Source organism: Dasypus novemcinctus, chromosome 2, assembly GCF_030445035.2.
Source record: "Dasypus novemcinctus isolate mDasNov1 chromosome 2, mDasNov1.1.hap2, whole genome shotgun sequence".
Classification (NCBI taxonomy): Eukaryota; Metazoa; Chordata; class Mammalia; order Cingulata; family Dasypodidae; genus Dasypus; species Dasypus novemcinctus.
In genome coordinates, this window is record NC_080674.1 from 49,674,052 (window position 1) to 49,700,142 (window position 26,091).

General features: G+C 36.0%; 1 protein-coding gene and 1 non-coding gene across 4 annotated transcripts in view; one reads left to right on the forward strand and one right to left on the reverse strand.

Annotated features, from left to right (window-relative positions):
• Positions 1–26,091, reverse strand: part of HCN1 (hyperpolarization activated cyclic nucleotide gated potassium channel 1) — a 479,788-nt gene that overhangs the window by 435,390 nt on the left and 18,307 nt on the right. The window lies entirely within an intron of this gene.
• On the forward strand, positions 13,157–13,263 carry LOC111765181 (U6 spliceosomal RNA). The gene has a single exon (XR_002797586.2). It is a non-coding gene; the product is annotated as a U6 spliceosomal RNA (small nuclear RNA).

Sequence of the window (26,091 nt, forward strand, 5' to 3'; positions counted from 1 at the left end):
AAAGAGGATTTAAGAATTATTTCCGCTTTAGCTAAGAAAGACATCTCATTAGTGTATACACCAAAGTCAGTTTCAATACTCTACATACAAAAAACACTTGGAAGGCAACAGGTAAATTTAATGTCGAACATTCTCTCCAAACAGAAAAATTAAAATAATTCCAACAAATACATATTAAATAACTTCTACATAGTAGGTATTTTTTAAGCACTGTGAAAAACACAAATATAAATTATATACAGATCCTGCCCTCAAGGATCTCCAAGATTAATAGGAAAATGAAGACTTATACATAAATAAGACATGTTTATAAGTAACAGTAGTACACAGTAGGTGTTCTGAGTTTCTAAAAGAAAGAAGCAATTGGTCATTATCTATTTAAGAAAAGTACAATTATTAAAGATACTCAAAGCATTTACTGAGGAGTTTCTGAGGTTGAATATTTATTCACTGTACAAATATTTATCAAGAAACATAAACTGCTTTCTGAAGTCAGAATATGAAAATACTTAAACCTAGTCTCCAAGAAAACAAAGTCTAGGAAAGACAAATAATTCAATAATACCTTATAAAATATTATTTTTATGATAAAATTATGTAAATACTATTTCTAGGGCACACTTAAGAGAGGGTTTAATTATTCCTTGGGGAAAGGGTCAGAGATAGGCAGGATTTCATAGAGCTGGTAAATTAATAATTTATTCACTACACGAACACTTACTGAGCACTAAACCTCAGCTAATCCCTGTGCTTTCACTAGGAATACCAAGAAAATTAGACACAAAGTAGAGATAAAGAGATTAAATGCCATGAAAAGTTAAAAGATGTGATGGTGTATTTATTTCTCTTTTCATTTTAACCTTTATGATATAAAACAAATCAAAGGTTATAAAAGTGTTTTCATATACTTTAAAGTCCTTATTTACTCAATTAAAATGTAGGATGATGATCAAGGATAACCAAGAATATGATCAAATAAAATCTCAATTTAAAAGGCATTCCATTCCATTTAAAATTATAAATTTTGGTGGCAGACTTGGCCCAGTGGTTAGGGCGTCCGTCTACCACATGGGAGGTCTGCAGTTCAAACCCCGGGCCTCCTTGACCCATGTGGAGCTGGCCCATGCGCAGTGCTGATGCGTGCAAGGAGTGCTGTGCCACGCAGGGATGTCCCCCGCATAGGGGAGCCCCACACGCAAGGAGTGCGCCCCATAAGGAGAGCTGCCCAGTGTGAAAAGAAAGTGCAGCCTGCCTAAAAATGGCGCTGCCCACATGGAGAGCTGACACAAGATGACGCAATGAAAAGAAACACAGATTCTCGCCGCTGACAACAACAGAAGCAGACAAAGAAGACGCAGCAAATAGACACAGAGAACAGACAACCAGGGTGGGGAGGAGGGGAGAGAAATAAATAAATAAATAAATCTTTTTAAAAAATTATAAATTTTACCTTACTATTGTTTTCTTCAAAATATTGTTTTTAAATAATCAATATCTACTTATTTATTTTAACTGAAATCACGATGATTTTATGGAGAGCAATGACCATGTCTAGTTCTTCTTTTGCTTCTTTAAAGAAACTCTGAAACAGCACTATACTCAAGTAAATTCTAGAATGAATGTTGAAGATTAAGCATTGCCATGTATTTTGAGTTCTATGTGGAAATAGGAATGACATTTCCACTTAGTTGATGTTTTTCCCTAAAATAGTCATTATTTAAAGATTTCATTTTATAACTTAACTGCATTGAGGTTTTTAACCACGGGTAGCTTGGTATTATCTGAGGAGCAAGATGGGTGATGTCTCAAGTTGAAAAAAAAAGTTTCTATCAGGAGCATATGTTTCCAGGTCTGTAACAAGTAGAAGGTGTGTGGGCAGAATAACATTTGGTATAGAATGCTTAAGAATTGAGAACCAACTTTCTTTAATTATGTAGGCAATTCATATGAATACTAGGGCATATTTTAGGCAGAACTATCTGTACAATAAGAAATTTTCAGTCGCATAAAAATGAATCAAATGAATATGCACTACAATTCTCTTCAGTCCCCAAGAGGAACTTATATATATATATACGTTTATCACCATAACTAGAAACTTTTCTTTATTTTTAGAATAAATCCAGCACATCATACTTATGGCATTGATTCTTATACCTGTTTTCCTCTCTTCCTTTATCCCTTTCTTATAATTCAGTGCCAATTGCAAAAACTTTTTTGCTTCAACATGAAATATATTCATAATAGGATGTTGTTTAACAGATACACTGAATAAGATCCATAAGTGGAAATTGCATCAACTTTTTTATGTAGCTGTATTAGTCAGGGTTCTCTAGGGAAACAGAATCAATAAGAGATATCTGTCAATAGTATGTGATTACATGAGAGTCTCTCACACAGCCAGGGGATGCACAAGTCCAGGTTCCGAAGGCAGACAATGAAAGTCCAATAAGGTTCTTGATGAGTTCTGGGAGATGTTGGCTGTCCAAAGATGAGCTGGGAAATTCTCTCTCAATGCTGGAATCACTTCCCCTTTTAAGGCATTCAACTGATTGGGTTAAGGATCACTCTTGCTGATGGCAATCTCCCTGATTGACGTAATTATAACCAGCTGTCTATGATTTACAACTGCAGTAAAGTCACTGGTGACTAAAGTCCATAAATGCCCTTGTGTTACAGTTAGCCAGTGCTTGCTTGACCAAACAACTGGGCACAATTAAATGGCCGAGTTGACACAACAGCCTAACCATCACAGTACCCCAGTGACTAAGAGGAAAATTTAAAACTAATTATAAATTTACCAAGTTCTGCAAGAGGTCTGAGTATTTGTACATATCAGTTCATTCTTAAAAGATTTAAAGACATGGCTTGTACCTCCAGGTCATTTGAGTGATAAGCTATGCCTTTGATTTCCTTAATAGCTAAAAAAGGAAACAACAGGAATGGAAATCTTGTGAAGAAATAAAATCTCAGACCTTCCAGAGAGATAACTGGGAGAAAATATACAGGCACCTCAAGGACTAATCATTTGTGTGTGTCAAAAACAGCAATTCCTGAAATGAGGTTTTTGTTGTGTTTTGAGATTACTAATTGAAAATTCATAATTTCAAAATCCAAATGGTGTTCTATAATAACAAAAAAGATTAAGAGAAATATCAACCAATAGAAAATGAAGAGATGAGAATAAAATCATGACAAAACTTTTGGCAATTTAAAATGGATGTAAATGTTTTCATTTACATTCCTACCTAATCTCTCTGACCTTTTCTCTCAATTTTCAGTCTGAGTAGGGAGATTTAGACATTTAGATTTAGATTTAGAAGGATTATTTATCCTTCACACCTTTTCTTAATTTCTTCTGCCCTGTGGCTCCCTACAAATGCTTGGAATACTCTCCACCTTTCTCTCCTCTTCCTTACATTCTCAATCCTTAAGTAGGCATCCAACTTCTCCAGCTAGTCACCCTCTCTCTCGTCTAAATCTTTGTGGCTCATGGACTTTGGAATGCACTAAACCTAATCCAAAAGTAAGTAGTGACCCCTCCAGGGGTGGCCTACGGGGGGCAGGAAACTGGTTATCTGAGAAAGGGGTTTAGGAGGATCCACTAGAGGATTTGAGGTAAAACTGTTTCTTTAGTCAGTTTTTAAGAGTTTCAATTACTGGTAAACTCTTTAATAAAATAGCAGCATGTCCTAAGATATTCATTCACATTTCATATCAAATTTCAAAAAATATTATTGTCCATAACAACTATTTTTATTTGAACTGACTAAATAGATGGGTAGAAGCACTTACAAGGCAACCCTTGATTGTCAGAAGGCGAATACTTTGTCTTATTCTTTGGTTTCATCTTTAAAGAGAGTCTGTAATCGCAGTTTGCACATGGTAAGCCCTAGCTAATCATGCAAAGATGGAATGAAGAAATGACCTCCAGACTTGGTCAGGTGCCACATTAATACACTCCTTAAGCATCCTGTATTTTCTTTAATGTACATATAATACTCTGTATATTTATATATATATGGACAATTGTTTTAAAGATGTATTTCTCCAACTAGACAGGAGGTATCATGGTCAGGGAACAAGTCTATTTCTGTTTCCCATTATATCCCCACTGTCTAATACAGCTCCCATTGAACTCCCTAAAGTTATTGAATAAACAAATACATGAATGCTCAGAACTTTAAAAAAGTAAAAGCACCATGCCACTATCTTAGCCTACAAGTGTCTGTGCCTGGAATATTTTATATCAATATCATAAAAGTACAGACAAACTGGAAGACATCCAGAAAAGTATGAGGATAAAGATGACTAAAGAAATTGAAAGCCTGACTTGTAAAGAAAGATTAATGAAGTTAAATGCATAAAATTGGCTAGTGTAAAAGTATGAAGAATTGTGCATTAAATGAAAATAATGATTAACTGTTACATTGTTTTCAGTTGTTTTTGTGTTTATTATCAACTGAAACAAATTCCTTGATGTTAGGAAAAACAAAAACTACTTAAAAGCAAATAGCACGGCATAGCAGAAAGAAAACTATTTTGAATGCAAAAGTGCTGAACTTCTGAAATTTGTATCAACTAGACACTGTAATCTTGAGAAAATTCCCTCTCACTGGGTCATTTGTTTTTCTTTTCTTATTTTTTTCCTTTTTATTATTATTTTTTAAAGAAGCTTCAGATTACATAAAAATTACATTGAAAATATAGGGGATTCCCACATACCTCACCCCCTCCATGTCCCACACTTTTCCCCATTAACAACTTTCATTAGTGTGATACATCTGTTACAATTGATGAACACATATTGAAGCACTGCTACTAAACATGGTATATAGTGTATATTATGGTTTATACATTGCACCACAAAATTATATGCTTTGAAAAATGTATAATGGCCTGTATATGTCATTCTAATGTCAAGGAGAACAATTCCATGTCCCCAAAATGCCCCATTTTATACCTATTCTTCCCTTTCCCTCCCCTCAGAACATCTTGTGATCACTGTCTTTATATCAATCTTACAAGTTCTTACATTACTAGAATAAATAGCCTACTTTGGTCCCTAACACTGGGTTTCATCTTCTTCCTCATGGAAAGAGAACCTAGAAAGACCCCAAGAAAATTCCCAAATCTAAGAGTTTTACTTTGTAGGAGTTATTTTTGTTGCAGAAAAAGAAAGTGAGAGAATTAAAGCATTTTTAAGAAATTGAAATGAACACTAACTTGAATGCAGAAAAGAGATGGAGTAAAGAATGTGAGGAAAAATAGGTAAAATGTGATATTGTTTGGATTTCAGGGAAGGAACTAGGAGGAGTCAAATATAAAACCCAGGTCTTATGCCAGAGAAACTAAAAAAATGATAATGCAAAAGTTTTGAAAAAGGAAGTAGATGTGGGTAGGATTATAAATTCAATTTTGAAAATAATGAGTTTAATATTTCACACCCACATGGCAGTTGGGACTGTAATATTCTAGAATTCAGTAAAGATGCCAGGGCTGGGAAAACAGCTTTAGGAGTCTTTGTATAGTTTTGAAAACTGAATCCATAAGGGAATTTGAGTCCTCTGAGGAGAAATAACATATAAATTTAATTCTTATATCTCTTTACAAGTTTAGTAATTAATATTTTCTCTACCATTCATTTGTGTCATTCCAATAGTGAGATTTTCTAAAATGAGAATTAAATATTTCGTAAGATTTACTTTTGTACAGAAATATTAATACATATTTGTATAAGTCTATAAATTAAGCTAGATTTCTATAACTTAAGTCAATGAAATTAAATCAATCAGTGTGAAATGCTAACTCTGAATAGCTCTCCTAAATATAGTGGTAGCGGTACATCTTTCATTTCATTCAACAAAGTTTTATGTCATTTCGATAAAATTTGTTATCTTTCACACTTTAAAAAATATCATGATGAGTGGAAATAGGTTTGAAAATGATTGAAATATAAATTACAGCATAGATCATTAAGATTATAATAAATATAACCCAAAAAATGAGCTATGGAAATTCAAGAGTAAGGAAAATCACTTTGGTTAGTAGTGGAGACTGGAGGAAACTGCAGAAAACAGACATTCAGTTGGTCCAGGGAAGTAATAGGATTTTGATAGATGAGGCTAAAGAGACTACTTCAGGTCAAAGAAAAATGGGTTGGGAAAGGCCTGGTGGTATAGATACAGGGACTGTATCTTCAAAATCTGTCTTATTTCCGGTCATTTAGTGGGTGCTCCAAATAGATTTGTTGCATTAATGAGTGATTAAATGAATGAATTAGCATGCAAGCCTTGGAAAATCTAGTGATTCAAGAAGAATGTAGATTGCACCAATGTTAAGTAGAAATAATTTGGTTGTTGACATTGCCATTGTTCTCTGCCACCCCTAAGAGTAATCTAAATTCGGTGTCATCACTGAAAACTTGTGCTTAAATTGCAGAAACCCAACATAAAAAGTAATTGAATTATTAAAAAATTCAAATGACAATATTTGGTCCGAATAGTATAATTAGAATTTTTCATGTTATGTACCAGTCAAATTTTGAAAATGTGCATTTAGATTATCTTAAAAGATATAAATTTGCTCCAAAGAGTTAATGTTGTCTTTCATAAAATGTATATAATGGCTGCATTCATATTTTTGTTAATTACTTATTTCTTCACCTGTCAAGAGAGGCTGGGGCAATGATGTTAATTTAGAAATCAAACATATAAGTGAAATGAGTGATACATATGAGTGTAGATGACTGAACAGTTGAGCTTAACACCCAGTTAATTCTCCTAGACCCATCCAACAATTACTATAAAACGTGATGAGTTCCTGAAAATAAGTTTGAAGACAAAAACTGAACACCCGTAAGTGGTGAATATAGGGGAAAATAAAGAATAGAGGTTAAGAATGGAGAGTTGAAAGGTCAGTGTCAGAGAACAGGTAAAACCAGGAAATAGATATTTAAAAAATGATTCTTTCAAAAATTTGAGAAATGTAAAGCTAGAGAATATTTTGGATTTTTCATATAAAGGTTATTATTACAAAAGCAATGGCACTGCAATATTATGAAGAACAAATTACAAAGAGTGAGCAATAGTTTTTGCAGAGATATATAATACTACATACTATATATTAACAGGGTTGTTAAGGGAAAGGCACATTTTGGAAGTTCCTATAAAGACTTTTAGAATAAGTGAATATTGCATATTCTTTGTGTAGGTATTTATGATGCTTCCTTCTCCCCTCTTTGGCTTGCAGCATATATTTGTTTTCTACCGGGGGAATCTATATGTATTTTTCTACCTTTGAAGAGTAGGTGAAACCTGATCACATTTGAAAGCTGGTAGAAAGAAACTATTAATTTTTAAGAAATGAAATGTCAAAATGTGGGAAGTGTAGTCATAGATGGGGATTGGAGAGAATGGAACATAGAACAATGTATAAAATTTGCTTTTGATAATATTTGTGAAAAAGATTGAGGATAAAGGAGGACAGGCAAATTTAGGAACACAAAGAGTGAGGGAAAAAAATGTGAATCTTGAAATGATGCTTTATTAGAACTTATTTTTTCTTCAATAAGGGAAAAATCAATTGCCACATTCTAAACCCAACACATTACATGTTTTGTGGAGCTAAATCATTGAAACTAGGAGGGAATTTCAATTCCATATTCAGGCCCTGGGTTTCATTGAAATATTACTCCCAAAGGAGCTTTTAAAAGATTTCAGCAGTGAATTCTTCTTAAGTTGAAGGCTGCAATAGAAAAATCATGCTCAAATAGCAAATATGGTATAATTACAGATCATGCATTTTAATAGGAATAACTTCTTAAATTATCAGTCCCCTACATTATTTAAATCCAAGGAAGCCTCGATTTATTCCACTGTAACTTGCATATATGTTTCTTTAACATTTAATCTAAATCAAACATAAGCTCTTCTATCTCAGGATTTATCTACTGGGAAAAAATCTCGTATTTTTTTCAGGAAATATTTAAAACTTCCTTTTGATGCATGTTTCTTCAAAGAGTATGAGCAATATGTGTATTGGCAATAATTTATATTGCAATATATTACAATTTATCTACAGTACAGAAATTTCTCTCAAACCAAGTTTTTTTTAAAAATGCTAAGCAAATAGTAAATAAAAAACACAATTTAAATAAATAATCTTAAATCTCACTTACTTTACAATAGTAACTAATAGGCATATGGATGATAAAAAGAATTTAGGACCCAAATTTTGCAGTTTTAAATCACATGATAAAATTATTTTAAATATAATGCCAAGCATTCTGATATCATGAAAAGTGGCAATACATGTACTTAAACATCAATAAAATGCATTCTCAATCACAAAACCCAAACCCATTCCTCAGTCTTTGCAGAAAAAACAAGTTTATTTTCAATACACCTTCCTTAATGTTCCTCACCTTTCTTACTATTCTACCATCACCCATTGTGATAGATTTAAGCTTTCTGTGGATCCCAGGAAAGATTATGTTCTTGAAGCTAATCCATTCCTGTGCTAGTGGGACCCTTTGATTGGATGGGATTCAGTTGGGGGACTTTGATTGGATTACTTCAATGAGAAGTGACCCAAGGTGGTTCATGGTCCTCTTGGTGGAGTCCTATATAAACAGAGGACTGAAAACAGAGACACAGAGAAAAAGCCACAAAGAGAGAGATAAGGAACCCAGGAGCTCAGAAAGGAAGCCAGGAGAAAGGAAACTACAGGTAGAGCAGCCAGAAGTTGAAGCAAGGAGGCCTGGAAGAGAAGAAGATGGCTCCTTGTGCCTTACCATCTGAGAGAAGAGTCCAGGATCACTCCAGCCATCCTTTCAGTGAGACAGCATCTTGATGATGCCTTGCTTTGGATATTTTCACAGCCTCAAAACTGTAAGCTTTTAACCTAACAAATTCCCATTATAAAAGCCAACTCATTTCTGGTATATAGCTCCCAGCAGCTTTTAGCTAAACTAAAACGCCCATGTTGTAACCTCTCCTTGAAATACTTGTTCTTTCCTCTCCATCTCCTAGATCCCATATCTCACTATGCTCCAGCTCAAATGCTGTGTTCCCCCTCCCCCATTAACCTTCCATAATCTCCCAGCTTGGAATAAGTACTCAGTACTACTAACCCTAACGCTCATTATCACTGAATCATTTTCAACATGCACTAGACAATATGGCATTATATATGATAATATAGTATTACAGTACCCTATATCATTAATTACTTCATCCCCACTCCACTAGACTGTAAACTCTTCAAAGACAAGATTCGTGTCTAAGTCTTCTTTGAATCTCTTTCAGCACCTAGTACCTATTTACACATAGTTATAACTCTATACTTATATATTGAGTACATTTTTATATTATTTGATGACTACTAATTAATAGAAAAAGTCATGGAGGAAAAATCTAGAGAAAAATCAATTCACAGTTTGTCTTAGTTTGCCACAGGGCTGCGGATGCAAATTACCAGAAATGGATTGGCTTTTATAATGGGGATTTTATTTAGGGTAAAAGCATACAGTTCTGAGATGCTTTCTCACCAAAGTCAGCTACAGGTGATCCTGGTGTCCTGCCACATTGCAAAGATGGTAGCTTATCTCTGCTCAGGTCCCCGACCTTCCCCTCCAGAATCTACTGTCTCCTGGAGCTCAGCTCTGAATGATCAGGTATATGGCTTATCTCTTCTGGGGTCTTTGTGCTAAACGTCTGGCTGCTTATGATCCTCAAGTCTGCTCTCACATGGCAGGGTGAAAAATGGTGGCTTCTTTTTTTCTGTGTGTGTCTCTCTATCTCCATTTATATAAAGCTCCAGTAAGAGAGTGGAGACTTAACCTGAGTCATGCCTCAATAAAATAGTCCAATCAAAAGGACTCCACACCCACAGGTTTGGATTAAAGAACATAATCTTTTTCTTTGTGGGATATATAAAATAAGTTCAAACTTCACTCTCTGAATGCCAAAAAGACATATTCTTTCCATTTGCAAAATACATTAATTACATGACAATATTTCAAAAACCTTAAATCATTTCCGTAGCAATGCTAAGTAAAAAAATCTAATAAAAATCAGTTATAGGATTGCAGTTTGTCTAGGGCCAAAGTACCCCTGGCTGTCAACCTTTGAAACTTAGAAAACAAGTTATCTGCTTCCAATATATAAGGGAGGGACAGTCACAGGATAAGCACAGGCAAAATTGGAAAGAAAACAGGAGTCATGGTTCCCAGAGAGTTCCAAAAACCTGCAAGGTGTACTTCATTAGATTTCAAAGTCTGAGAGCCATCTCTAGAAGAAGTCTTCTTCTCCTCAGGGCCTCATGGGGCCCAACCCTCCCAAGGGCTTGCTGGTGGACATCTTCTCAGTTCCATCCTCATCAAGCCTTTAGGTGTTGACCATGCTCTAGACCTTATTCTCCAAGAACAATGAAGTGAGGGCCACAATTTTCCCAATTTCTGGGGGACAAATTTCAACTCCCTTAGTATAGTGAGGTGGCAATAACATTCTCCCTAGCCTCTGGCTCACAGGCCCAACCTACTTATAACAGTAGGATGGTGACCTAACTCTCCCTAATCAATAGGGAATAGGTCCAACCCCCTCAGAACAGTGGAGTGGCAACCTAACTATCCCCAACCATGGTGGGTATGTGCTTCAACCTCTCTGTAGCCTGGGACATCTGAATTCTCCCTGAACAATGGGCTGGAAGAGACACCTTCTTCACATGCTGGAACAAACTCTCCCTTTCTGCACACATGGGTGGGGTCCATCTCCTGAACCGAGATGTCCCAAGTCCAGACCTCAGCTTCATAGTTTTCCTTTGTAGTGTTTTCTCTTTCAATTTCTCCCTTTTCTGAACCTTTTAGTCTAGACTGAGAGTGGTTTCCTTCAGACAGATCTCTCAAAAAGCTCATCAGTTTTGCCTGCAACTCACAGGAGTCCAAGCCATCATCAGACAGTAAGATTTTCAAAAAGTCATTTCTGTATAACTGCATTTCCAATCCTAACTTGCAAGGAAATGGCTGCCTGTTTCCAACTTCAGTTAAGTCCTCACATGGGGCACTATCTTCTGGGGGCATGTATTCCAGAAGCTCAGAATTTCCCAAACCATCAAATTCTGATTTCTTTGTGCCCAGCAGTTCAGTTCTTAACTTATCTCTTTCTTTTCAAGTTTTGCTGTTAGCTGCAAGGAGAAGCCAGGTCCCACCTCCCACATTTAGCTTGGATCTCCTCAGCTAAATATCCAAGATGATCACTTTCAAGTTCTGCCTTTCTTCTATTAATAATATGAGAACTTGCTTTTGCCAGGTTCTCTGCCATTTAAAACAAAAATCACCTTTCTTCCAGTTTCCAATGACACATTCATCATTTCCATCTAAGGCCTGATCAAAACTATCTTTAGTGTCTATATTTTCACCAACAGTCTCTTCAAAGCAATCTAGGCCTTTTCTATCAAGCATGTTACACAATTCCTCCAAAAAATACCCCCTATCCATATATTAAGCTGTTCCAATATTTTTGGTAACTGCAAGCAGCACAACCACACTCTTTCAGTGCCACTTGTCTTATTAATAGTTTGCCACAGGGCTGCAATGCTAAGTATAAGAAATCAGTTGGATTTTATAATGAGGATTATATTTGGGTTAAAAGCTTACAGTTCCCAGGCTGTGAAATGTCCAAATCAAAGCACCATCAGATATGGTTTCTTACCAAAGTCAGCTATAGGTAATTCTGGTGTCCTGCCATGTGGTGTATAAAGTGGTTGATTTCTGTCAAGGTCCCTGCCTTCCCCACCAGAATCCACCATCTCCTAGAACTCAGCTATGGGCAACCAGGCATAGTGCTTGTCTCTTTCAGGCCTCCTTTCTCAGTCTCAGCTGCTTTGTTTTCTTCCCCAGTTCAGCTATAAGCGATTATGCATATGGCTCATCTCTTCAGCCTTGAGCTGCTTTATGGGCCCAGCCTCTTGGGGACTTTGTGCTTAAGCTTTGGATGCTAGAGATCCTTGAGTCCTCTCTCACATGGCAGGTTCAAAAGTAATGGCTTATTCTCTGTGTCTCTCTGTCTCTGTTTATATAAAAATCCAGTAAGAGGGCAGAGACTCAACATGAGTCATACCCCACTGATAAGAGTCCAATCAAAAGGGCTCCAAATTCCCAGGAATAGATTTTTCAAGAACATAATATTTTTCTTTTGGGGATTCACAAAGTAACTTCAAACTGTCACACAATTGTACAATTAAACATTTATAGTTCAATATATTTACCTTCAATTGTAAAACATAAAAAACATTCCACTACAAACAACCATTAACTATTAAGACTGTGCCTTTTATGAGACTGGCATGGATTCTGTTCTGACTTACCATTAATATAAACACATCAGTGATGGCAGAGAATATGCTATTTAACATTCATGGAATTTCTTTTGGCAAAATTACTAAGTCTGATTTAGGAGATAACACATACTTTCTTTCCAGGGTTAAAAGTTATAAGCCACCTAAGAAAGATGTTCATGCCAAGAAAATGCCCAAATACTTTAGCTAAAGGCTAAATTTTAAAATGTTCTCTATAGCTTTTCAAAAATGTCATAGGGAAATAGGAGTGGAAAGAAAAGAGAAAGAGAATTTTGAGGAATATAAATTTTTTAAGACTGCATCTACATGTATAAATTGGCTTGACTATTCTAATACACTTGATCAGTCATAAAAACCATGACCTTGGAATTACTAGGATTGGGCCTCAAATTAAATGTGAGCATCCTACCAAGCCACAAAACCACCATAAACAGAGAGCCTGCCTTCATAATTAGTGCATTTATGTTAATTTTTATTTTATAAAGTTAATTTTTTATTATACCTGTTAATTTTTTAACATAAGTTAATTTTTATTTTACCTGTTTCCTTGTTTTATTTTTAATAACATTATTAATATCATCATGACAATGAACTTCAAAAGCTAAAAATAATGGCAAAGCTTCCTTAGGCTTCGGTGAACCTGAGTCTTATGGGTGTTTTGAGAGGACACCTCTCTATATTTGGCTGAATGTATATAGTTATATTGCTGATATTCATTCACAGGCTATAAGAAAATATATTATCAACCCAGTCTGCAATTTTTTTAAAACTGAATTACACTGAGCAATTAAAAAACAGGGTGCTTGCTTGGGCAGCACATATACTAAAACTGGAATGATAGAGAAGATTAGCACGGCCCCTGTGTGCAAGCCTGACACACAAATCTGTGAAGCATTCCATATTTTTGTCTCTTTTGGAAAAGTTCTGGATCCTCACTGCCTCACTAGCAGACAGCGAAGTCTTCTATTTGAAAATGAAAGGAGACTACTATCCTTACTTGGCTGATTGCTGCTGGTGATGAAGACAAAAGGATTGTGGATCAGTCACAACAAGCATTCCAAGAAGCATATGAAACCAGAAAAATGAAATGTAACCAACACAGCCTATCAGATTAGGTCTGGCCTTTACCTTTTCTGTGTTCTACTATGAGATTCTGAACTCCCTGGAGAAAGCCTGCTCTCTTGCAAAGACAGCTTTTGATGAAGCTCTTGCTGAACTTGATAATTAAGTGAAGAGTCATACCAAGACAGCATGCTAATAACGCAATTACTGAGAGACAACTTGACATTGTGAACATTGGATACCCAAGGAGATGAAGCTGAAACAGAAGGATGGGAAAATTAACCAACCTTCCAACTTTGGCTGCCTCATTCTAAAAGTTACCCAGTAGACCATTTGTCATCCATGCTGTCCCACAAATAGTAATTTGTTGATGATTTATGACAGCTTTGTTACTTCTACAGGAATTTCTGTATTTCCCATGTGATTTTTATGTTTAATATTAGGGGAGCAGAGCCATTTAACATTTAGGGAGCTACCTGTTTTCATCTTGAGGTGGCCAATATGAGGATGGGGAATTTTTATATAAGTCATAAATGTTTGGCCTAGTACGTTGGGTCCTTGTGGCTTCAGAAGGGCCAGTGTTAAAAATGCTTTCATGTCTAAGCAAAGAAAACTGCTTACATATTGGTTTGTCCTGGTGGGGGGGTGGGGCGGGGTAAAGGTGATAATTGGTTCCAATCAAAATGTAGTTATTGTGGGTACTTTAAGGTTTGAAGCACTTTCAAGGCTGTGGTAGAAATAGATAGCACATGTTGAACAATATTTATCTATGGAATACACAATTTAAATGTGTACGCCTTTGCAGCCGCAGAAGTGTTACTTTTAGACAAAGTTGTGACCCAATTTACTGGAGAAGGGCATAAATGGCTCACATTCCATTATTTCTAAAGTTACCTGCGGTTGCTTTCAATTTTTTTGCTATATTCATTTTATTTGTATTTATTCATTTTTTGTAGCTTTATTTTTTTTATTTTTATTTTAAAGAACCTCTGGATTACACAAATACTATATAAAAAAATAGAAGGGATTCCTATATGCCTCCCTCCTCCCACACTTTCCCACATTAACAATATCCTTCATTAGTGTCGTTCATTTGTTTCAATTGATGAACACATATTGAAGCACTGCTACTAACTGTGGACTACAGTTTACATTATAGTTTACACTTTGTCCCACACAATTTTGCAAGTTAAGACAGAATATACAATGGCCTGTATCCATCACTACAACACCATGGAGAAAAATCCAATATCCCAAAAATGCCCCCATGTTACACTTATTCTTTCCTCTCCCATTCCTCAGAACCTCTGATGGCCACTGCCTTTACATCAATGATAAGAGTTCTTCAATTGCTAGAATAATATTAAGGCTATAGTAGAATAATAATAAATCTACTTCAGTCCATTGTTCATTCCACAATCTTAAGGATTTTGGAATCGTGATGCCTACTCTGCTTCTAATTGAGAGGGGGTTAGACCCATGGGGCAGACGGTTGGACTATTTTGCTTGCAGTTGCACTCTCTGTTCCATGGGATGGGCTTTCTCCATCATCATCTCCTTGTTAGTTTTCCTGGGAGAATATAATGAACGGGAGAATAGGTGTTGCAACTCTGATGAAATTCCAGGATCAACTAGCACATGGATGGACCAAAGGCTTAAGTCTCTGGGATATATATTTATCAAGTATAGTGCTAATTATAGGTTCAAATAAAAAAGGCAGAAGAGCCATGTGCAGAAAACCTATAAATGAGTCTAACTCTGTTACACTGAAAAGCATAAATTCCCAAGTAAGATCCACTGACAGGGTGCCAAATTTCTAAGCTGTCTGCCCTGCTTATAGTTTCTGGATGTCTCTGAAGCCCTCAGGAGCCCCACAATTTGAGGCACTATTTACTGTGGCAGTCAATGAGATCCTCCTACGACTTTTATAAGCATAACCTCTGAAATGACCTCCCACCTCACTTTGAAATCTCTTAGCCATAAAAACTCATTTGTATTTACCATGTCCCCCTTTTGGTCAAGGTCTTTTTCCAGATGCATTGCTAGTTGGTGCTTGGTAATAATTCCTCAGTGTCAGGGAGGCTCATCCCCAGGAGTCATGTCCCACACCATGGGGGGGTGGGGGTGGGGAGGTGGAGAAGGTAGTATGTTTATATGCTGAGTTTGGCTTAGAGAGAGGTCACATTTGAGCAACAAGAAGGCTTTCAGGAGGTAACTCTTAGGCAGTATAGAATATTAGGTTAAGTCTCAATTTCAAAAGAAAAGGTCCATAAATGCCGTCACCATAATGGTCTGTCTTCCTTCACTAGGCACTGCCCTTGCACTCAGGGAATGCTAGCTGTCTTATTAGAGAATGTAGCAGAAATTCCCAGGATGGGAATTCAATATTCTTTTAGTCATTGTGTGGATCTCCACTGACAAAGTTAATATCCCATGAACACTTGACTATATCTATATGTCTTAGAAGCATGTCCTAGGTGAGCCCCTTCCAATGCATCCCCCATCACCTACAGCCCACACCAGTGATCACCACTGGGACCCGTTGTGATCCAAAACCTCCCCAATTTAAAAAAAAAAAAAGTTTTTGTATTTTATTTGTTATTTTATAATTATTCTTTCATTTTCTTATTTATTTGTATTTAAATGTTTTAGGCAACCTAAGAACAAATGTGCAAGTAACGGTGCAATAAAAAGGAGTTGTTTGATATCCATTACTTCATGTGTAACAAGCACAGCAATAAAAAAACAACAACATGTATTTAACTTTTTTTAGGTCTTTTGCTTTCGTGATTTTTTTTTGATAGGCATGTACTGTAAAAAGTAGTTAACGGAAAAACTTGATGATGGCTAGCTTTGTTTAATGTCTTATGAAATTTTCATGAACAATCCAAACATAATTGTTAAGTATATGTGTATTAAGTTAATGTAAATTAAGTAAAAGATTTATGAATGGACTTTTCAACTACTTTCTCTACAGGTTTTCATGTAAATTAGTCTTTTGGTTCTGAAACTTCTCTAAAAGAAATGATATATTTTTGGGAATTTATTCCTTATTCCCTTTTGACAGCTAATGGGCTTTTGCCAAGTTTAAATACATAGTTTATCATAAAAACAAAAATACTACTCATGTAACTACTGTTCCCAACCATGTCCTATTCTCCTTTCCCACTCTCCTTCTCCCTCTCTCCACCCCCTAAAAAGTTAGTTTCTTTTGGGGTACTGTCAATTGGATAAAAGTAATGTGTTCCATTTAAATTTTTGGTATATGGTATTTTCTAACTTAGGAACCACAAGCCACAATGTTCTTGGCCCATCATGAGGTTGGCTAACATCAACTGTAGGTTTTGTGCTCCCACTTTTGGTTTTTAAGAATTTCTTTATACTCCTGTAGTCGTCCTTCAATTTCAATCCTTTATTCTTTATGTTTGTTTGCTGCACAGGATTATCTTCGTTTTCTTAGCCTTCTAGTCTCTCATCACCAATCTTTCCTACTTGGTGGCCTTGTACTTGGAAAAAGGCTACATGATCTTTCTGGCTTCACTCGATGTCTAAGTTACTACCCTATTTCCTTTGCTTGCATTTCATAAACTATTTCCCTCCTCTTATTTACTGCAGCAAATCTTTTTAGTTGATGAGATTGTGTTTATCTCCTTTTAAGCTCTACTATCTTAAATGGTCTGTCATTGTCTTCCTTTAAATCCTTTCTCCTATTCTCTAAATAAAGATGGGGCTAAGTTATACCCAAAGTTCACCCCACAGACTATTTCCTCAGTACCTTGCAAAAAACACCAAACAAAAATACCATTTTAAAGAGGTATATATTTTTTTCTTTTAGAATGTAAGCTCCTCCAGAGCAGGAACAATGTTTTCTGTATATTGTGCCTAGAACATTGTAAATGTTCCATAAATATTGATGATGGAGGACAGTGAGTCTTAATAATAAGGGTGAGAAACTGAAATCCCAAATACTATTTTATTAATGTTCTATTATGACCTGAGATAAATTGGGAAATGATTGCCCTTTTGGAAATTTGTCCAAAATATTACATTCAAATAAAAGTGCAATGGAACAAACAAAAAAACAGTTAGGACCTTAAGTCAGAATAACTGACTAAAGTGAGTACATTTGTTTGGCCTGAAAGTGCCTGATTTTGTTCTAAAGCATGTAAAACAGCAGGTTGCCATATTAAAACACTTTAGAAATACAAATGATGCCATGAGAAAATAAAGAAAAAAGTTATGCAAAGGCCAGGCTTTATTTTGTTTTAATTGGAGGAGCATGTAGATTTACTTATGTACTCTGTTTACTGGACTCAATATTTTCAGTCTCTGGTTGCTAAAAGACTATTTGACCTTTTTTATTTAATCAACATTTTGTTTTAGAATAGTTTCAGACATACAGAAAATTTCAAAGATAGTACAGCTTCCCAAATGTACTACACATTTTCCCTAACATTACATCTTGCATTAGTGCTAATCTTAGTCAGATTAAAGAACCAATATTGATACATTATTAGCTGAAGCTCATAATTTGTTCAGATTTCCTTATTTTTTAATTTAATGTCCTTAATCTATTCTAGGATGCCAAAGGATATTATTACATAACACTTTAGTCATCACGCATCCTTAGGCTTTTCTTGGCTATCATGGTTTCTCAGACTTTCCTTATTATTGAATGCTTTGAGGAGTACTGGTCAGCCATTTTGTAGAATGTCCCTCAGTTGGAATTTGTATAAATTTTTTATTATTAGCCTGGGATAATGGGTTTTGGGGAGGAAGATCACATAAGTAAGTTCCATTCTCACCATATCATATCAAAAATATAGGGAGCAGATGTGCCTCAAGCAGTTGAGTGCCTGCCTCCCCCATGGGAGGTCCCAGGTTCAGTTCCTGGTGCCTCTTAAAGAAAACAAGCAAACAAAGAGCAAAGAGATGAGGGAGCAAACAGATGAGGGAGCAAACAGATGAGGGAGCCAACACAGGGGAGTCAATGTGACTCACTGGTTGAGCATCAGCCTCCCACATGAGAGGTCCCAGCTTCAATGCCCAGTCCCGGTATCTCAAAAAGAAAAAAAGAATATATACTATCCACATAACTCCATCACTGTTGATGATAATCTTGAACAGCTGGTTGAAGTTGTGTTTGTCAGATTTCTTCACTGTAAAGTTAGAACTTTTTCAGCTTTTAGACAAAGAACTCTTGAAAAGGAAGTCATTGTGTATATTCCATAAATATGGAGAGGAAATAATGCTCCACCTCTTTGAAATGGGGTATTACATAAATTAAGTAGAATTCTTCTGAAAAGGGTATTTGTCTCTTCTCCCCATTTATTGATTGATTGATTGATTCAATCATTTATTTATATCAGTATGGACTCAAGGATATTTATTTTATCTCTTATAATTCAATACTACTTTTATATGTTGTTCAATTTGTATCCACTTTTAGCAAATGAGAACTCTTTTGATTATCTTTCAAATTCATCCATAGTCAGTAGTGGTTTTTTCAAGTAGCACAATTCTTTGCTTATATCAGCATCACAGGTTGGGGTTAGAGGTAACAGACAGATATGTTTGTCTTCAAATAAAATTTTCTATAGCTACAACCAACTGATAAGACATTCTAAAATAGACCCCAAGCAACTGTCACAAATTTGACCTTATACTCTCCAGTACAAGAAAGACATAGCACAATTAGTCTAGTACTAGTATCTATTTCATTACATGTAATTCCATGCTAAAAGCCTGAACATATATGTTTCCCCCAAATTCTGTTATTAATGAACTTACTAATTTAAGAGATTTTTGTTGTCAACTTTAAGTAAAAATAACTTTTTCCTTCTTGGCAAAACATTATATACTGAGACATTTAAAAGATAAATGAAAATTTTTTAGGAATGTATGAAGCTTACCACAGAAAAAGTTAAGTCTTAAATTTTAATGTTAAAGTGCTAATTTTCACTGACCTTATACACAAATTTGCCTTAAATTTCAGTGCCTGATATGAATTACGTAAATTAGTTTTTTGGGATGAATTTTAAGAACACTCATTCATTGCTGGTGGCAATGTAAAATAGTGTAGCCACTGTGGAAGACAGTTTAGTGTTTCCTCAGAAAGTTAAGTATAGGATTACCATATTACCTAGCAATCCCACTTCTTGGTATATGTCTAAAAAAAATTGAAAGAAGAGACTCAAATAGGTATTTGAACACGGATATTCATAGCAGCATTATTCACAGTTGTCAAAAGATGGAGCCAACCCAAGTGTCTATCAACTGATGAATGGATAAACAAAATGTGGTGTATATATTCATATATATATATATAATGGAATATTATTCAGCTGTAAAAGAAGTACAGCTCTGATACATGTGTCACCATGGATGAACCTTAAAGATATTTTGTTGCAGGAAGCGGACATGGCTCAACTGACAGAGCACTCGCCTACCATATGGGAGGGTCCAGGGTTTGATACCCAGGGCCTCCTAAAGCATGTGGTGAGCTGGCCCACATGCAGAGCTGCCGCACACAAGGAGTGCTGTGCCACGCAGGGGCGCCCCCACTTCGGGGTGCCCCACATGCAAGGAATGTGCCCTGCAAGGAAAGCTGCCCTGTGCGGGAAAAAAGCACAGCCCACCCAGGAGTGGAGCCACACACATGGAGAGCTGACACAGCAAGATGACACAACAAAATAGAGATGCAGTTTCCTGGTGCCACCGAGGGTGGAAGCGGACCCAGAAGAACACACAGTGAGCAGACACAGAGAGCAGACAATGGCAGGGGGGAAGGGAAGAGAAATAAAAATAAATAAATAAATAAATAAATAAATAAAAAGACATCATGTTGTGTGGAATAAACCAAACACAAAAGGACAAATATAGTATGGCCTTACTGAAATGAAATAATTAGAATAAGCAAACTCATAGAATCAGAATCTAGAATTCAGGTTGCCAGGGGATGGAGTGAGGACTGGGAATAAGGCTTAAAATGTACATAATTTCTATAATGATAGCAATGTTTTGGTAATGGATGGTGGTGATGATAATACAATATTGTCAATATAATTAACAGCACTGAAATATATATTTGCATGGGATTAAAAGGGGAAATGGTAGCTGTACACATGGTAATTGTATTAGTCAGCCAAAGGGGTTCTGATGCAAAATACCAGAAATTGGTTGGTTCTATGAAGGGTACTGATTTGGGTTAGGACCTTACAGATACCAGGCCATAAAGCAAAAGTTATTTCCCTCACCAAAGTCTATTTTCACGTGTTGGAACAAGATGGCTGCTGACGTCTGTGAGGGTTCAGGCTTCCTGGGTTCCTCTCTTCCTGGGGCTCAAGCTTAGGGCTTCAACATCAAACTCCAACATCAAAACTCCAACATCAAAAACCCTTCACTCTGCCCTTTGCCATGTCTTTTATCAATGCCCTACTGGCACAAGAGGTTCATATAATTACTTAATCAAGTAAAGCTATGAATCCAATATAATCTAACAGACCCAGAGGAAAAGATCAGTTTACAAACATAACCCAATATTTCTTTTTGAAATTCATCAATAATATAAACTGCTACAGCAATAGAAGAATTTTTTTAAAAATCCATGGCATTTTACTATACAAACATTGAACCCTAAGTTAAACAATGGACTACAGTTAATAGTACAATTATATAAATGTGTTTTGATCAATATAACAAAAGTAAGCACACCAATGCAAGGTGTTAATAATAGGGAGGTACATAGAAATCCTATATTACACGCATGTTTGTTCTATAAATTCACAACTTATCTAATTTTAAAAAACTATATTATGAGGAAAACTTAGAAATCTGTATCTTAAAGTGTCACAGAAATCTTTAAAGACTATTGAATAAAAAGAAGGAAACATTGAATATTTGCTTATCCACATAACTTACCACATTTGTTCATAATGTTATATTAAATTTACATTATGAATTCTAACAAAGATTTGTAAGGATGAAATAGATAATATTTATTTTGTGACTTACACAGGGTCTAATCATTTAACCGCATTTAATAGAAAATATTTTAACAACTTTTGTTTCCCATCCTTCTCTTTAGATTAACTTAATATTATCTAATCATATTATTAGTCATCACATATAAATCAGAAACTGACATGATTTTTCAATATCATGAAAACTGAATGTTTTATTAATATATGATGAAAAATAATTGTAGGACTTAAAATCAAAAAATACAGAATGAGTACACTTTCAATAAGAAATAATGTGGCTCTAAAAGCACTAACTATAGGTTATACGTAGGTGAGACATAACTTTAGTATTTTCAAGCAATATCATTTCCTGAAAAATGTGATTTGATACTCTCCAGAGGAAAGGTGAGTGGCCAGGCCCTGGTCACCCGGACCCTGAGTCTATAGGCTTGCGTGCCCTTCTTTGCTGAGCCTGGCACTCCTGGAAGAATTTCGGACTTGGGGGTGTCCCTAAGTGTAAGGCACCCTGGCTTGAGACACTGATTTTAAATTAAATCTTTATGGTCTTAGCAACAGAAGAAAAAAAAAAATGAGTGATTTGATAAACTTGCTAGAGCCAGAGCTCTCACTGCTTCTCTGAGTTTTAAAGGATATTCCTTAGGAGAGACATACTTTCACACACTTCCAGATAATCCATAACACCACTTTAATATCAAGTCTGATAGTAGCTTGGTTCCTGAATCAGACCTGGCATAAAATCAACTTGTCCTTTAAGATATCTTAGGTCAGCCATGTGCTTTCACTCATTCTGTCTGCCAGTCACTTTATGTTTACTACCCAACTAAATATTTTATGGCTGTTCCTTTCCCAAATACACTAGATCACATGGTCGAATCACTCAGAATACTCATTCTCTAGTCTCACCGAGTCACTAGTGGTCCTTTCAGGATTCCAACAGTCACCAACCAAACGCAAAACATAGATCTAAGCTATAATCTGCATTCTTCCTATAAACACAGGGATGCCAAACTGATAGAGTAAAATTGCACAGCCATGCCAAGGATGGCACTACAAATTTATGCTCTTAAAACTCAGCCCTATTTGCCATACTTAACTGTATCTTTTGGTCTTTTCCTGGATGATCCCAATGATTAAATCAGCTTTAACTTCAGAAAGAGCCACATAAGCCTAATATGATCTAAGGGTCACCGCCATACAATGCCCCACCATCCAACTCCATCCAAGCACTTTACCCACTTCCTTACATTGTGAGCAATTTCTTTTCTATCATAATTAGATTTAAAAATGAAAAGCACAAAAATACAATAAATTCAATTCAGTGTGAATATACTTCAGTCTAAATACCAAGAATGAATGGCTAATGTCAGATACTTTTTGTTTTAATGGGAGATAAGCTCAAATGTGAAGAGGGAAAAGGGCCATAGGAAAAGTCTGGGAAGCAGACAACAGATTATTCACACTTCACAACTTTGTCCAAACTCATCTCTGCTGGTAGTTATTTGATTCAAGAAAAACTGGGAGATCCCAATTGCACTTATGGGCATGCTTCCATGCTTCAATGATTTATAAAGTATGTGTGTTTGTGTATACGTATGTGTGAGTATTTTGAAGAGATCTTCAGGGAAACAACCTGATTTTAATAAGCTTCTCAGAATTTCATAAAGAATAATATAGGAATCCCCTATACTTTTAATGTAACATTTATGTAATTTATTTATCTTTTTAAAATTTAAAAACTATATTAAAAAAGGGTAATAGAGGTATAATTTTCTCTAGAAAAATACACACATATACACACAAGCAAATCTACATAAACCTATAGAGTTGTATTAACCAGATAAATATTAATATTTAAAATTAGTGGTCATATTAAATAAAATTAGGTATGCCTATTACACCATTAAAATGTTTTCTTTAATGTTTACCTTTACAAGGAAGTCAGAAGAGAAATTTTCACGATTAGAGTACCCAGTAATAAGACACTTAGACCACTCAGATAATGGTAGTGAGAGGGAATACGGAATACAACCAAAAGGAGGTAGAAGACATAAATGCTCTGGAAGGAATTTGAAAAGAAGAGGAAAGAATAGAATGACTAAAATAACCAGAGAATATATGTGGTCTCAAGATAATGGAGTATGAATTATAAATGAATTCTAAGAAAGTGCAAACTAAAGGAATGGTCATTTATGCATTTAAAGATTTGTGTGAGACTTGAGCCTTGAATATATTCAAATACAATGGACAAAGACTCTGCTATGAAGACACATTATAAAAGAAATATATATGCAGTGTGACCTTTGAGAGGTACCTAAATATTCCTTCTCTTTCTCTCTCTATCTCTGTCTTTCTCTCATCTGTCTCTCTATTCAACTAATACTGGTGGTAAATTATTCCAAATGTTTTTAGCATTTGCTTTGTTAAAAGTGCCATTTGTCAAGTATTGAATTCTATCCTCCATACCAAAACCACCAGTTTAACTCACTATTTCCTATTTATCTTTCAAATCTAAATTCAAGGGTAATGTATTCATGGAAGTTTTTCCTAAACCCCTGGATTAGGTGAACCCTCTAGCTATATCCTTCCATATATTACTCTGTAGTTTTCCTTTATTAACAGTGATCATTTCTCATTACTTGTCCACCGCATGAATTTCTCACAAGAGTGTAAACAGAAAAAGCTGGGGCTATGACTGTCTTCTTCACTGCTGTATCATGGGTGGTCCAGCTCAGTGCCTGCCACATATAAGGTTATTAATAAATCTGTATTGAATTATCACATAACTGTGGAATCTCAGAGAATTTCTCAGAGTCGTTCTTCCTGGATTCCATCACAAATTGTCTGGTTCTGTTTAATCCTGTCAACCAGTAATATTTCTCAGCCTAACTCCTAAAAATTGGTAATAGGGTAGGGTTCCCTATTCAGTTTTTTATTTTGGCTTTTCCCTTGGACACATAGTTGAACAACATGTGCAAAATCAGAGGTGCATGGGAGACCACTGAATATGTTGAGAAACAAGCAAAAAAATGTGGTAGAAACAATGTAGCATTTGTTTGGAAGACAGGAGTGTGGCCACACCAGAAGTCAATGAATGAGACAAAATAGTAAAAGTAGGAGAGAAAGAGGACCTGACTCCATGGTAGTGGTGATGGATAGGAGGAGAAAGATTCAGAAAATATTTAGCTAAAATAAACAAGGCATTGTGACTGTACTGTGTGTATGTGTATATGTGCACACATACATATGCTCATGTGCACCAGAGAGAGGGTATCTGGTAAGAACGGCAAGGTGTTTTAGCCAGCTAAAGTCTGCCAAAGCAATGTACCATAAATGAGTTGGCTTTTACAATGAGAATTTTATTAGCTTATAAACTTACAGTTCCAAAGCTGTGAAAAATGTCTAAATCAAGGTATCAGGCTATGCTATCTCCTGATGACCACTGACTACAGGTGATCCTGTCACATGGGAAGGCATGGTGGTGTCTGCCTATCTCTGCCTTCTCCTCCAGCTTCCATTGCTTTCAGTTTCTGGCTGCTCCTTCTGTGGTTTTCTTTCTCCCAGGTTCCATTGATTGCAGCTTTGGCTTCCAGGAATTTTCTTGCAGCTTTTGGGGGTTTCTCTCTGAGGCTGCAGCCTTCTTTCTCTGTATAGTCATCCCATTTATAAAGGATTCCAATATGAGGATTAGGACCTACCCTGGATCATGCCTTATTGAAGTAATCTATCAAAGGTCCTTCACCAAACTGATTTAATCAAAAGGTCCCACCTACAATGGTTCATAACCACAGGAATGGATTAGTTCTAAGGACATGAACTTCTGGAGTCCACCCAGGTTCAATCTGTCACATTCCACCTTCTGGACCCCAGAAAGACATTCCTTCCATATGAAAATACATTCATTTCATTACAATATTTCAAAAACCTTAAATCACTTCAGTAACAATATTAAGTACAAATCTTATCAAAACTGATTATAGGCATGGTCTATCCTGGGACAAAATTCCCTTCTGGCCATGGTCCTGTGAAACTAAGAACAAGTTATATACTTCTGATATACAAAGGAGGTATAGTCATAGAATAAACATTCCCATTGCCATAGGGAGAATTTAGGAGGAAAACAGGGGTCACAGGTCCCAACAGTTCAAACACCTGCAGGTCATACTCCACTGGATTTCAAGTCTGAGCGGCATCTATAGAACCATGGGTGCTTCTCCTTGTGGCTTAAAGAGCATTAGCCCTACCCTCTCCAGGAGTTTGCCCAGAGGGCATCTTCGGCTCCACTCTCATCAAGTATTGGAGTGGCAGCCAAAGTCAAAGCCTCACTTTCACCAAACATGAGAGTAAGGACCGACTCTATCCAATTCCCAGAGAATGTACCCCATCTCTCTGAAGCCTGAGGCAGCTGCACTATTGCTAAAACATCAAGGCAGAAGGCCCACCCTCTTCAAGTACTGAGGCATACTCACCTTTACCCACAAATGGGTGGGTCCATGCTCCTGTCCTATGTCTTCAGTCCACACCTCAGCTTCCATGGTTCTACCTTTGAAGTCAGTTTTCCTTCAGTTTCTCCCTTTTCTGTCCCTTTTAGTCCAGGTTGGCAGTGGTTCCACTCATACAAATCTCTCAAAAAACTGGTCAATTTCACATGTAGCACACAAGGGTTCAAGCCAGCCATCGGACAGTAACAGAT